General features: G+C 40.6%; 1 long non-coding RNA gene across 1 annotated transcript in view; it reads left to right on the forward strand.

The window, feature by feature from the left end:
- The window catches only part of LOC110319831, a 62,938-nt gene extending 51,092 nt beyond the window's left edge, over positions 1–11,846 (forward strand). Inside the window, exon 3 of the long non-coding RNA XR_002380432.1 lies at positions 11,656–11,846. This is a non-coding gene — a long non-coding RNA (uncharacterized LOC110319831). The remainder of the gene's footprint in view (positions 1–11,655) is intronic.
- The last annotated feature ends 345 nt before the right edge of the window (positions 11,847–12,191 follow it).

Below are 12,191 nucleotides of genomic sequence, written 5' to 3' on the forward strand. Positions count from 1 at the left end.
AAAAAAAAAAAAAAAAAAACCTTAAGTCTCATCAACTTGTATTTATTTTCATTAAAATTCACTTCTGTTTTCACATTCTTAATGAATTTCCCTAGTTGCACAAAAGCTACTTGAGGCTGGATATGAGGCAGAACATAGCCACTTAGAGATGGTCACAGAATATAAGCAAAAGCACTTGGCTCCCCTCTCCCCTTGACAGGGAGTTCCTGTCTAGGGATTTATTGGTATGTTCTATTGTCCCATTTTTTTTTAATTTGTAAATAAAAGGAAACAAGCACTTGAATGTTTCACAGAAGTCTACCTAGAAGAGAAAGCAGAGTGTGAACGGAAGATGTTGAAAGCAATTCATTATAAATGGGGTCCCACTAGTTACACAAGAGCAACGGAGGACTGAATTTATTAGCATGTTTAGCACACTGTATGCAGCTTCCTGTTGGGAAAGATCCAGCAGATGAATGTAAGGATAATGTAGTTATTAAGTCATCTATGTCGAGAATAACTGATGCTAAGTAATCATAAAATCAACTGGTTGGACATATTTATGGGAATGGGGGCAAAAGGAAATCATTTTGTAATTCCTCAGGCACAGATGCATACAGTCAAAGCTGTGAAGAGGCATTAAAGGGAGCAAACAGGAAAGGGACATGGGAGGGAAGGAAGACTTCCTTGACAATGAGACAGTGAGAGGGATAAAAGGGATAGTTTTAAAATTACTAGTACGCTCACCTGTTTTCAAAGTCACAGTGAAAACTGTTACTGATGCTAAACTTCTAAAATAATTATAAATTCTTCTTATTTAAGCAGTAGGTCTTTCAGAAATCTTTTTTACTTAATTTTTTCCCCAAACAATACATTTTGGTCACATTTCTCCCTCCCTCAACTTCTCCCAGATCCCCCCAAACCCCCCATCTACCCAACTTCCATCTTCTTTTCCAAACCAAATAAAACAAAAACAAAGATCAAAACAGAAAGTAGAAAGTGCAGAAACCATCATTTAACTTTTTTAAGACTTAGTTTTGCTTTTCTAATTATGTGAGTGTGTGTACCCATGTGGGGGTATTTTAAAGTGAGTGCTGGTGACTTCAGGGTCTAGAAGCATAAGGTCCCTGTGGAGCTGTAGTTACAGGTGTCTATGAGCCCCCTGATGTGGGTTCTGAGAACTGAATGGTCTTCCCTAAGAGCATCCTGACTTCTTAACTGTTGAGCCATTTTTTTAACCCCAGAAGTGCCATGGTAAATACATTTTGAGTACCAGCCAGAAAGAACAGTTATAGTAAGAAAATTTTAGGGTACAGGCTCATGACTGTGAGAGTTCATTTGGGATGTTGATACTATTTTAACTCAGAGCCGAAGGAGACTGATGTTCAAATAGGATGACTGATGTATGAATGAATAAATTGTCAAACTAATGAATTATCTAACGGAAACAATCAATAACTCAGTACTTAACCACAGACTTTTCAACAGCATACACATACAAGCGGCTGCCTCTGAAATTACTTCCTTATTCCATTAGTGTCCATATTTATTTATTTGAATATTAAACAGATAACAAAGAAATCTGAAATATTTGGCTTCATATTTGTTTATTTAAAAAAAAAAGTGATTGGAAGAGGTAAGACAGTGTAGCAAAGAGACCCCAGTCATTGGCCCAAGTCATACCTGTTTGTCTCTGTCTCTTTCTCTCTTTATTTCCTGCCTACACACTGCCTTCTGGAGTCACCTTGGATTCTCAGGACGACAGGACTGAGAAGATCTTTATGACAAGGATCAAGACTCCCTTCCAGTAAGAGAAGTCTCAGGAAGCTGATGACTTACAATGAAATCATCTTCCCAGCAGAAGCAGTTGGCCCATAATGGACCCGAGGCTTCACCTCCGAGCAGGTACAATCAATCATGTTTCTGGAACTAGCTGGCTCTCTTCTATCAGCCACCGTCATAATGCGTTCTCTGGAACCACCTTACAGAAGCGTGAAAGAGATAAAAATCAACCACTGCCCCCACCCTGCCTGAGATAATCTGCCTGGGGGCCGTGCAACCTTGTTTCCCTTTCCCATAAAATCTCAGCATTGCTGTCAGCCCTGTGAAGACGGACCTGGAGTCACTGCCACCTCTGTATCTGTGTGACCCTATGTGATCATATTGATTGTAGCTCCCTCACTAGAGTTCCTTCTTTGACTAGAGTATGGCTGGTGGAGCCCAGGCCTTCCTAGACTCCCAGGCTCACACGTTTTTCCCTTCTGGGGAGACAACAGCTCAGCAATCTAAGCTTTTTGTCTTTTCTCTCTCAACCTGTGTCCCTGTCATGACAATATTCAACTAATGAAAATATTAATATTAAATATGTAGATATTCAAAGTGAAATCCCAAAGAAAAGTAGCATGAAGTATTTGGGAATGATACAGGTCACCCTATAATGGAAATTTCAGGGGGTGTTTGGTTCTGATTGAATCATAGTGACCTTGACATCATTTGCTGTTTCTCTTTTTTGGGGGGTAAGTGGGTCATTGGTTTTATTGAAATTGTAATAGGAATATATATATATATATATATTATATGAAAATGTTTTCTTTGGCTTTTTAGGATTGCTATAGGGACTGGATAGACTGCTCAGTTCACTCTTGCAGAAGAACCAGGTTTGGTTTCCAGGTTCTCAGCACCCACAAGGGGACTCACAACCACCTGTAATTCTAGTAATGGAGGGCCCAACACCCTCTTCTGACACCTTTGGCATCTATACATGTGTCCTACGTGTAAACTCAGCCAGGTAAATAAATTAAATATATAAAATTTTTAAAACGGGAACTACTCTCACTAGAAAGTGGGAGCCAAGGCCCTGGGTCTGCTGGAGAAAAGGACTGGAATCCAGGGACTACAATTGAGAATTTACTTCAATGTTTTTATTCTGAATCTTCAAAATAAAACAAGGACAATTGCAAGGGAAACATTTCTCAACTGTTAGTATATTTTTATTAAGTCTTAGATTTTTGTGTGTGTGTGTGTGTGTGTGTGTGTGTGTTCTCATTTATCATCATCCCAGCAACAGGGGCTTATTCAGCATTTCTGAGGTAAAGATGGATGTCGAAAGCTCTGACTAACGCCTGTTATTAATTAAAGTAACCCACACCACAGCAAATAATACAAGATAATTCTCCAGTATACGCAGAAACAATGAAGAACAGTCACAGGCTATAAATGGAAAAAGTGCCACTGATGATAAGGTTAGGGCTTCTAAACACTCATAAGAGTCCATTTATAGCATCTCCTACTACCTTCTGCCCCTCGGCTTAACTCTGCTTGATGGATGAAAACAGGCATCACTCCCTCCTCCATCATTCCACTGGGTTTAATCATAAGCACCATTCCCCCCACTTCCTTCCCTCCGATGTCCAGGCTTCCAAGCTCAGTAAAGTCAACCAGCATTTCTATGCATTGTGACCTCGTCTTCAGCAAAGCTGTTAGGAAATACTTCAGACACTCTTTTCTGGAGGATGACACCACTTGGCAGGGGTAATCAAGTCAATATTTATCAAAGAATGGGAAAAAATGTGGGGGTTGATTGGTGTGGCACAGACATTTTGACTAAGTCAAGTGGCATGTTTTCAGGAAGAAATAGTCAGTTCCTTTTAAGGAGATTCCATTGATTCCAGAGTTAGGAGATGGATTGTTCTATACCTATGAGGATGCAGAATTAGAGAAACAGATGACAGATAGCTACATGAAGCTGTTGAGCCACAAGCATTGGACACAGCAGACGACGTGATGGGCTACATGTGCATCTACACTCAGTGACAGATATACACAAGACTTTCTTGGTGCACGCTCCCCCAATTAAAATATATTAAATACGCATACATAATGGGAGTTTGTTTTCAAACAGGGGGCCTTTTCAGGTTTGCTGCATGGAGTCAGCTATTCTTTAAGTGGAAATAATGTTTGACAGGTCAGTTGTGAGACATTAAAGTTTTTTCTTTAAACCAGACAATTTTGTACAAATAAAGGGGCAGAAACAGAAACATCAAAGACCAGGAACTGTATACATTGTGCAGAGCAAAGAAGTTCTGTTCTCTTTAAAATTTTGACATGGATTGTAGAGTGTGGTTAGCCCTCCTAAGCAAATGTAAATTGTTTTGTAAGTCGCCACCCCTCCCCCATCTTCCCAAGGTCATGTGAAGGCTGCTCGAAACTTCAGAGGAAAAGGTACCATGGTGCTGGATAGGATAAATCACATCAGAAAATGAGAATGGAGTAAGCTACCCACTAAACAGTACTTGTTCTCAATTTAAACGGTATTTTGATTTCTGAAGTCAGCAGTTTCAAGAGGAATCCTTTGGTCTCTAAAGTCCCCTGTTCCTGTGAGGACAGAAAACATGTAGCCTCGTTGAAGAGTACCAGGGGTTGGTACTGGGGCTGGTTGTCTAAATGAAGAAGGACATAGGATTGCCTTTGTGGATTTGAAAGGGGATTTCCCACTTGACCGTATTTTCTCGATGACCTGTCTGCTGCTTGACTGACTGGTTTTCATTTAACACATTGTAAGAAGAGTTCCTTGGCTGGGAGAAGAGAAGTGTGATCATTTGTGAAAGTGAACCTCTGCCAATTGGCAGGAGTACTCCTGTACAGGAACACTCCTTTAGAACACGGGGCAGCTTGTAGGAGAAGGAATCCCTTCAGGTTTCCCATAATTAGTTATCTTTTATGAGTCTCATTTCTGGAGCCAAACTATTCCCTGAGTAATTGACATCGAGCATCATGTAATGGAAGAAATCTGGAGTGAAGAACTAGGCAGTTGTAGATTTAGACATTGCTTCTACCATTTCCATCTGGGGTGCTAGAGAAATTCTATTAACTTCCCTGGGCTTCGAGCTCCCACATCTGTAAAATTGAGATAATGACACCAATTTATGGAGGCGTATTGTGAGAATTAAAATGCCATTTATATGAAGCTTTAAAATGTAAAAAGTATCAACTCCCTTCTTCTACCTTTAACAGAACTGTTTAGAAAGGTTTCCATTTGGGAGCTATCAAGAAATATTCAAACTATGAAAAGGCAACTTCTTCCTTCTCTTGCAATTACATGTTTATTTTGGTAGTTTCAAACCTCTTGCTCTAAAAACCTCAATGTTGGAATCAGAACAAATGAATGGGGGATTATGTGGACTTTTTTTCTCCCTCCTCTGTCTTATTTTTTCCACCCGGACTCCCAACCCAGCTTTAAAAGTAAAGCCATTTGGAGGATGGGCATGGGCACATCAAAGGCTCACAGAGATTCTTCAGACTCACTTTGCCCAGGGCTGAACTGGGGATCTTTTTCCACCACCACCAGACACATGATCTGGAGAGTGAGGTTTCCCCCCAGCTCTCCTTCCTGAAAGCCCCTGCATACAAGCAAGAATTCTACAACTTGTTTTCAGCCTTTAAATCAGCCCTGGTTGTCTCCTTCTCTCCTTTCTCCTTGGCTCTAAGTTTTGATATTCTTTAATTCTTCTCAGGGTTGTTGTCATGTTCTCCTCTTTTATGTCCTATCCTTTGGTCTCAGTGTTCTCCAACGAAAAACAACCATGTAGCTTCCCTGGTTAGAGCCATAGACAGGTTAGTTACCTGTCTATGTAGATGTTAAAGCCCAAATTCTGGTTTTCCTCTCCTACATCTGTAGTCTTATATTCTGCCTTTTCTATGCCTGCTCCTTAAATTCCCTCTATATGGAATCACAGATGTGCTGCTCATACACTCTGTAGCATCATTTGATGCTCCCTCTACATGAATCTTTTATTGACCAACTGTCTTCCTAGAAAGTAGCCAATTCAAACATCACCTGATTGTTTTTGTTTACTGATTCTTGATCTTCAAGACCAATAAGTAAACATTCCGTCTTTACTGTAAGGCTTGGCTAGGTCTCTCTGAGTTAACTCACCTTGGAGGAAATTCTGAACAAAGTCATTGTCTGCCCATCTGTGTTAGTCAGGGGTCTCTAGAGTCACAGAACTTACGGATAGTCTCTATATAGTAAAGGAATTTATTGATGACTTACAGTCTGCAGTCCAATTCCCAACAATGGTTCAGTAGTAGCTGTGGATGGAAGTTCAAGGATCTAGCAGTTGCTTAGTCCCACACAGCAAGCAGGCAGAAGAGCGAGAGCAAGACTCTCTTCTATCAATGTCCTTATATGGTCTCCAGCAGAAGGTGTAGCCCAGATTAAAGGTGTGTGCCACCATACCTTTAATCCCAGATGACCTTGAACTCGGAGATCTCCCTGTCTTAATCTTCTGGAATCCATAGCCACTATGCCTCAAGATCTCCATACCAAGATCTAGATCAGAAACTTCTATCTCCCAGCCTCCAAATTAGGGTTACTGGTGAGCCTTGCAATTCTGGATTGTAGTTCATTCTAAATATAGTCAAGATGACAACCAGGAATAGCCACTACACCATCTTTGTAGACTCAAATTGTCTCTCATAAGATGTTATGATTTAAAGACTTCATTGAACAGTTAAAACCAAGGTTCAGGTCAAGTTATGGAGATGGCAGAGCCAACAGAGGGAGGTAGATGTGATGAGGTTGGGCACCACTCATTCCTTTGATTGAAAGAAAAGGATAATTCAGTGTTTATCAGATTACAACAGGCATGATAATTTTATATGATAAGATCTACCTGTACTATAAAAATAGTGAAGGGAAACTTTAATGATAATGAGTATTTGGTTCAAATGTGTGACTTGATGCTTGAACTTTTAAAACCACAGTGTATTAGTCAGAGTTCTCTAGAGGATCAGACAAAATAAGAAAATTTCCCTTAAACATCTTTTTATATGGACTGTCATCACCTGAAGGTGCTGCCCACTCTGATGGAGGGTGTTCCCTCTTCAGTTAATCCTGGAAACACCCTCACAGACTTACGAAGAGATGTGCCTCTTAGTTGAATCAAGATCTACTCTGAATAAGGACCAAGATAAACCATCACACACAGTAAAAATTAATGTGGTTCATACCCTAATCCCAAATAAATTCCAAATTGACATGAGTTAAAGAAAATGGCAGTGTACGGGTCGTGATTTTGTGAGAAAGTGCTTGTAAAATATAGGTTGTAGCTAATTAAATGATAGATTCCAGGGAATCCTTGCAAAGGAGTTGATACTGAGTTGAAACCTGAAACATGGTTAAAATTGTAACGTGTGGGAGGATGTCAGAAAGAGAAGATATTCCCAGCAGAGAAAATGGCAAGACTATGAATATCTGATACAATGAAGTATGAAGGTACCAAGAGGTAAGACTGAACAGACAGTAGAAAAAAAATTTATATAGTAAGTTAACCATGTTCTCTATGGGGGTCTACATAGGAGTTTTTCAACTGAGAAGCTGCATGATGCTTTTGATCCTAAGGGTCACATGACCCTGGGCATAATCTAGAAGGACCCCATGGAAACAAGGAAAGGAAGAAGCAGGCTACTTCTATGTGATCATAAGACTCCATGCTCTAAAGGTCTATAATCTGGGGAAAAGAGTTCAATCTGTTTTACAATATCTGGATGAAAAACAGACTTACTGGGTATGGCATAGTGTAGAGTGAGTATCTTATCCTTCCTATCTCTGTTCAAATATCAGCATACTTGGGGGAGGAGAAGGCTCAGGTGGCAACATGTCTGCTGATAGGGACAAAGAATTAAATTACCTTTATGAAATCAGAATACTCGAGTATGGGGCAATGGGTGTGGGGGAATAAAGGGAGTGGGAGAAAACCTTCATCCCACCAGAGTTCCAGTGCTTTGGGCAGGCAGACTTGGAAGGACTGCCTCAAGTTTTCCACATGGCCCAGTGCCGAAGGGAGGAGAAGGCAGGGGGAGAGGGGGGCACTGGATGGGTCCCACACAGGCAAGAGTCCTTGGTCCTGTCTGGGGCTGGCTGGAGTGCAGGAAGGCCTTCCAGTGGGAGGTTAGATGTTAGGGAAAAGCTTATCCCATTATTCAAGCGTGGGGGTGGGGGGTCTTGATGAGCAGGGACAGTCTATGGTTTTAGAGCTTTATTGTAGAAAGGCAGGGGAAGGAAAGAAGGTAGAAAGAGAGAGGCCAGCCATGGAGAGGGGGGAAGGGAGAGAGAGAAGGAGGGCTAGAGATGAGAGTAAGAAAGGTGAGAGCTTAAAGAGAGCGAGGAGGGGCCAAGCAGCCCCTTTTTATAGTAGGCTGGGCTGTCAGGTAATTGTGGGGAGGAACATACCTGGTTATAGTCAGGTAACTGTGGGGGTGGAGTGTAGCCAGAATGCCAGGAGCTTGGGACATTGTCTGTGTGACTGATAGTCACACACCTCTCCTGCAGGGGCTGTGGGGGTGATAACTTTGACAGGAGCCAGGGGTCCAGGAGACATGATCGAATACTTTCCATCCCATGTAGGTGGAAATCACCACCCATCAGGTCTCCCAGGGTTCTCGATCTCTGCTTGACTGGAGACCAGGTTGTCTGTGCTCAGCCCACTGCCTCACACTAGAGTTGACTAAGTCAATTAAATCTAAGAAACTGCAAAATATATAACCATAAACTACAAGTTCCCCAGTCTACCCACACAATAAATGTGAGTGTGTAATTTTTGTTCTTCTCACACATCTGAAGACCCTTAGGAACTCACTGCTCTTAAAACTCTACTGGCTTTCCTTCGAAGGCTGTACTGCCCAAAATTTAAACAGATTATTCACCTTCTTTTGTGTGAACCAATTTCATGTATATATTTTTAACCAACACTCTTGTTCAGAAAGGAGTGAATCATGGACTCCTAAAAGAGACATTTGGGTCGTCAGTGATGTCACTGTAACGCTGAGCACATAACGGATTGCAGATTTTTGTTGGTTGGGTTTTTCTCATCTCAATTTATGCTTTGGTATATGTAACCTCCCTCCTGAAGTTTTCTTCCAGCCACTAGAACATTATTTTCCAGAAGAGGTAAAGCTCATCTAGTTACAGAAAGGAGTTATCAACAAAGAGATAACCATGGAAATTCAGTACGAGGGCTGCATTTTGGTTCTCAGAAAACAAGGGAAGGCACTCCTGGGGATGGAATAACATATATAAGAAAGGTATGTATCCCCCATCAATTCAGAGATAAGCTGCTTTCTAGGTGTTACAAATAGATTCTTTATCTTACAAAGCAGTTCCGGGTAAGTCAGGGACTGACACGGCTGGCTTACTACATATTCACAATCCATCTTAGAGGCAACAGGAAATAATTATCTTTGGTAGATTAATTCAGAAGCATTGCCAGATGCCTTAAATGGGTGCCATTGATGGTGAGAGAGTAACAAAAAGAGGCTCTTGTCACAACACAAGCATCAAGAAGCAGAGGCTCTGGAACAGTGGTTTTTGACCTTCCTAGTGCAACAGTCCTTTAATAGAGTTCATCATGTTGTGAGGACTCATGGCCATAAAATTGTACTACTCTTATAAATTTTAATATAAATATCTAATATTCAGATTATTGGATTTGTGACCCCTCTGAAAGTATTGTTTATCTCCCAAAGGGGCCACACCCCACACGTAGAAAAACAGTGCTCTAGACTTGTTGAGAAGGAATGAATAGTTGGGATACATAAGCATAGGAAAAGTTAAAAACAAAACAAATCTATAATGAGTATCTTAGGATTTCTATTGCTATGAAGAGACACTCTGGCCACAGCAACTCTTATAAAGGAAAATATTTAATTAGGGTTGGCTTATAGTTCTTTGGTTTTCTCCATTATCATTATGGTATGGAGCATGGAAGTTTACAGGCAGACTTCACACTACTGGAGAAGTACCTGAGAGTTCCTCATCCCGATCTAAGGACAGCAGCAAGAAAGAACGATACTGGGCCTGGCTTGAGCATCTGAAACCTCAAAGCCTGTCCCCAGTGACACTTTCTTCAACAAAGCCACAACTACTCCAACAAGGCTATACTTCCTAATAGTGCCACTACCTACGAGCCTATAGGTGGGCATTTTCATTTAATTCACCACAATGAGTATGCTGGCTATGGAGGCAAAAACATAGAGAGGCACTGTTAATGGATACTGTTTGCTACCCATTATCTGGCTTGGCACATTCAAAACACAGGTACTTTCTTTTTATTTTTCTATGAGTTCATTATTTTCATTTCAATTGTCTTATCAGGTCTAGAATATTTAGAATCATGATCTGGGCACTAAACATGAGTTTGGTCAAGAAGGAGTAGGCACATCAATAGGCTAGCTCACTTATAGAAGAAAGCTCACACATGTATTGTGGTCTTATATAGAAGTGTCCTCTGAAAATTATTCAGCTTTGGATCTGATTGTCGTTGCAAGACAGTGCCATTTTCACAGAGTGATTACATTCATAGCCCCTTGCATTTCTTATTCTTTTAGACTGTTGAACAAACTTGGTACCTGTGTATGTCTGCGGTATGATTGTCATTTTGTACACAGGATTACATGTTTTATTAATAGAAGCAAGCAAGGGTTCCTGACTGTTGTATTCACAAAAGTATTTATCAGCAACAAGTAGAATTTTTGGAATGTTCTCCACTCCCAGTATCTGTTAGAAAGCTTACTCTATAATGTTCATCCACAGACTCTATGCTGCTGTATCTACTTGTAAGTTTGGAGAGAGCTGACAGGAAGTAATAAATGGTGGTAATTTTGAAACTTCTCAATGTTCAAATGTCAGAGAATGGAGACCCAAAGCAAGGAAATGCCAATTAATATGAAGCTACCAAATATGTCTGAAAAGACACCCAAAAGAGGATGTGAAAATGTATGTTTATTTTCAATTCCTACAGACAGGCAGATTAGTGAGGACTGAAGAATGGGGAGTGGGGATGTTTGTTGGGCACTCCGTAAAGAAATCAAAGCCTTTTCCTGATAGAGAAATTGCATCTGGCCACATACACATTCTTAAAGTAAACGTGTGCCGTGGCCATATACACATTTCCTAGAAGGATGCCCTGGGTGAAGCATCCCTAAAAATGGAATCAGTTTTCATTTTCAAAAGCTTTTGTCAACTGTGTGCATCAAAAGTGACTAGAAAAAATGCAGACATGTTGGAACTGGCAAAATGCTTTTCACAAGTAGGAAATGGGTTTAGAAATAGGAAATAAAGAATAATAGTGATTAATAGAATTTATTTTGAGTAGATAAATAGTGGTTTCTCAGTGATCCGAGTTGAAAAACCTTTGACTCAACCAAGTAACAATAATCCGTGAAAGTTAGAAAGCCCCTGGAGTTTCACATCTGGTGTTTGCATGTGTATTGAGATCAGGAAGTAAATGGAAAATCATCAGACTAAACTGCCAAGATACCACATGCCATGCACATAGTACAGGTAGCACAAAAGGACAAAACAGTTCAAGATGTTGTCTACTTTTCCAGCTATCTTTGTTCCATACATTTTCTGTGCAACATGAGATGTGACTTTGATACAGCTTGAGTCTAGCACACAGGTTCACCCACTGGAAGATTTGTCCCTAGTGTGTCCGGTGAGCAGCTGAACCTTTCGGAAATGGACCTGCTAGGAAGTAATTGGTAATTGGAGTGTTGATCTTGAAAAAGATTGGCCTAGTTCTTTGGATGTCCATGGTTAACCTCAAGGACAATGAGTTGTTTCACAAAAGAATGACCTGACCCTGAATCTTTCTCTGGTTTTCTGTTTGGCTAAAGGATCCCTTCGCTCTTATATGGTTCTCACCCAAGCTGCCTGCTGTGAAGCGACACATCAGGGTGCCCCTGTCAGAAGCTGAATGGGTGGAAGCAACAGATCTTGTCTCTGAAACTGGGCTGAAAACTTTTCTCTATAAAGTAGCTAGCATTGGGTATGTTATTGTAGCAAGTAGAATGGGATAATTTATCTGGTTTGTAGACCATCTTTCCTTAAACACTATATGTGCAATCATGCACTTACATACATATTCTTTTATATCATATATTTATACACAAATGGAGAGGGTTTATGTACTATGTAAACATTGCAGTTAAAGTTTGTTTACATTTTTTTTAATTTTACTATGTGGCTGCAGGTGTGTGTGTGTGTGTGTGTGTGTGCATCCCACAGCACACATGTGGATGTCAGAGGACAATTTGCAGGAGTAAGTTTTCTCCCTCTGCTATGAGTGGAGTCCAGGAAGTATATCAAACTCCCACAATCAGGCTCGGTAGAAGGCACTTTTACATGCTGGTTTGTCACCCAATTCCATGAT

Source organism: Mus pahari, chromosome 4 (genome assembly GCF_900095145.1).
Source record: "Mus pahari chromosome 4, PAHARI_EIJ_v1.1, whole genome shotgun sequence".
In the NCBI taxonomy this organism is placed as follows: Eukaryota; Metazoa; Chordata; class Mammalia; order Rodentia; family Muridae; genus Mus; species Mus pahari.